The sequence below is a fragment of the Chionomys nivalis genome, chromosome 4, assembly GCF_950005125.1.
Source record: "Chionomys nivalis chromosome 4, mChiNiv1.1, whole genome shotgun sequence".
Classification (NCBI taxonomy): Eukaryota; Metazoa; Chordata; class Mammalia; order Rodentia; family Cricetidae; genus Chionomys; species Chionomys nivalis.
The window spans coordinates 101,643,340-101,646,094 of NC_080089.1; positions in this window are offsets into that span (position 1 = coordinate 101,643,340).

Consider the following 2,755-nt stretch of genomic DNA (forward strand, 5'->3'; position numbering starts at 1 on the left):
CTTCTTCTTTTTGGTTTTTCGAGACAGGGTTTCTCTGCGGTTTTGGAGCCTGTCCTGGAACTAGCTCTTGTAGACCAGGCTGGTCTCGAACTCGCAAAGATCCACCTGCCTCTGCCTCCTGAGTGCTGGAATTAAAGGCGTGTGCCACCTCCTCCCGGCTCTCTTACTTCTTTAAGTCTTACTCTTTCTCCATGGATGGCTGTGTAGCTGGGTGGCTGGCCCCTGATGTCCCCTTCCTTGTCAGGCTACTACTCTGACCACTTCTCCCAGTTTTCTCCTTCTACACATTCTCTCTGCCTGCCAGCCCCACCTATCCTTTCTCTTGCCTCTCTATTGGCCTTTCAGATCTTTATTAGACCATTAGGTGTTTGAGACAAGCAAAGTATCACAACTTCACATAATTGAACAAATGCAACATAAACAAAAAGCAGCACACCTTAAAATAATATTCCCAATATGTCATTGCCCCCAGACAATAGGAAGCAGTCTAAAGAACATGGTGCCCACATTCCCAAGAAGTGGGGTGGGTGGTTTTGGTCATTTGCTGCATTATGGATGTTCATCATAGATTGGGGGGGGGGGGAGGTTACAAGTTCCTATTGGCAATGGTCAGGGAGATTAAATTCAGGGGTCTCTTTCTGAAGGGAAAATGAGAGATATCGTATAGAAATGATGGGATAAAAGGGTGAATTGTTGAATCTACATTTAAACAGTCACTAAACTCAAATATCTGACATAGGTATGAATTTTTGTATATTGATACAAATTTAAGGTTATTTTTATTTAAGTATACTGTATATATGTTTCTACTCTTGTTTAAGGTATTGCACCTAAGCAGCTCATCTTAAAATACAATGTAAAGTTTTAGTATTTGAATGTTATATAATTAAGAGCTGAGTGGCCCATAAATAGCTAGGCAGGAAGAGGTTAGGCAGAAGGACTCTGGGAATAAGAAAGACAGAGTCAGGAGACAGACATGGAGAGGAAACAGGAAGTGCAAGATGAAAGAGAGGTAACACCATGTAGCAGAACATAGAGTTAAAAATAAGGATTACTTTAAGGTATAAAAGCTAATTGAGACAAGCCTAGGCTAAAAGTCAAGCTTTCATAATTAATAACAAGTCTCTGAGTCATTATTTGCGGGTTGGGGTTCCAAAGATGTTCCAATAAGAAAGCTTGCTACTAGAAAACCTGTTTTAACTCATAAAACTTGAAAATAATATTAGCCAAGAAAAGTAACATTAAAAAAGATTAGAAAAAGGAGCCATTTAAAGGTGTTTGAAGGGGTCACTGGCTCTCTGCCCTCTTTCCAACAAAGTCACGTTGAATAAATCTCCCTTTTCTGCTTTTTAGATTTTTTGCTTGTTTGTTTTGAGATAGAGTTTCTCTGTGCACTCACTCTGTAGACTAGGCTGGCCTCGAACTCACAGAGATCTGCCTGTTTCTGACTCTCAAGTGCTCGGATTAAAGGCATGCACCACCACCACCCAACAACTTTTTAGAATTTTTTAAAAAGATACATTACTCCTATTTTGAGAATATATGAGAAATCATTTTTGAGTATTTGTTTATTTAGCAAAAGTTTAACATGAAAACACACATGGCCTGATTCTAACATCATAGTGAAATGAGCCCTATATGGAGGGATGTGTGTTTCTGAAGAGAAGTTATTATTTAAACTCATCCCCAGGCCTCTAACTTGGTGATAGTGTTTCCTGGTGTGGCCGGCATTCAAACATTATCACACTGCCCCTGGGCATCGTCTCCACATATTCATCAGCCATACGATTCATTTAACAATCAAATTCCCATCAGATTTACTGGATATGTCTGCCATCATTTAATCCCATTGATAATTTTCTGTCCATTACTTTCTTAACTAGGTACGGTGGACCTTATTCATGTCATCTCAGTGAGCTCTGTGGTTTTGAGTGGAGCTGGGGGTCTCCCTCTCTCCTCTTCACCTTTGTTATAGCCATTATTCATAATTAAATGTATAAAAGACCACTACAGAATTTGGAGAGTTGGTTCGGTCATTAAGAAAACTTGGAATTTTTGCAGCAGACCCGAGTTCCATTCCCAGTATCACATAGAAGCTCACAACTCTCTGCAAGTCAAGTTCCAGGGGATCCAATGCCTTCTTTGGGCTTCCGCAAACAACAATACACATGGTGCAAATACATGCAGGCAAATATTCACATAAAAAATAAAATAAAATCTGCAACTACTTAATGATAATAGAAAACATAAAATAAAGACTGTACTAGAAAAATAGAAAGTCCCACAGCCATTGCGTCAATGAATCTATCTACTGCTAGGCTTCAGTCTTCATGTCACGCTGTTCTTTCCTGATAGAAAGCTATGGTCAGCAAAGGCTGTAGCTCCTAGCCATTCCTCCCAACAGCCAACCACCCTTAAATGACCCTTCTTTGTGGCTGCCTATTGCTACAGGTGGTTTTCATTTAGGCTATCAGTTCTTTGTGGTTGAAATGTCTCTTCACATTAGTCCAGGAGAGATCTGGTGTTGAGCCAAGAATGCACACAACAACTGTGCTCCAAGGGAGTAAGGCCACAACACCTTGAGCTGGCAGCAAAATTTGGCTTCATCATCCCCGTGGTATTAGCTTCTAGTTGTGAAAGATGGAAGAGTGAAGGGGTCATGGAGACTCAGATTCCCTGAACACAGTCCCTTAAAGTCTATTGCATGGAGCTGTAAAGGTGAAGCCTGGGTTGCAGTGTAGACCACAGGATGTTG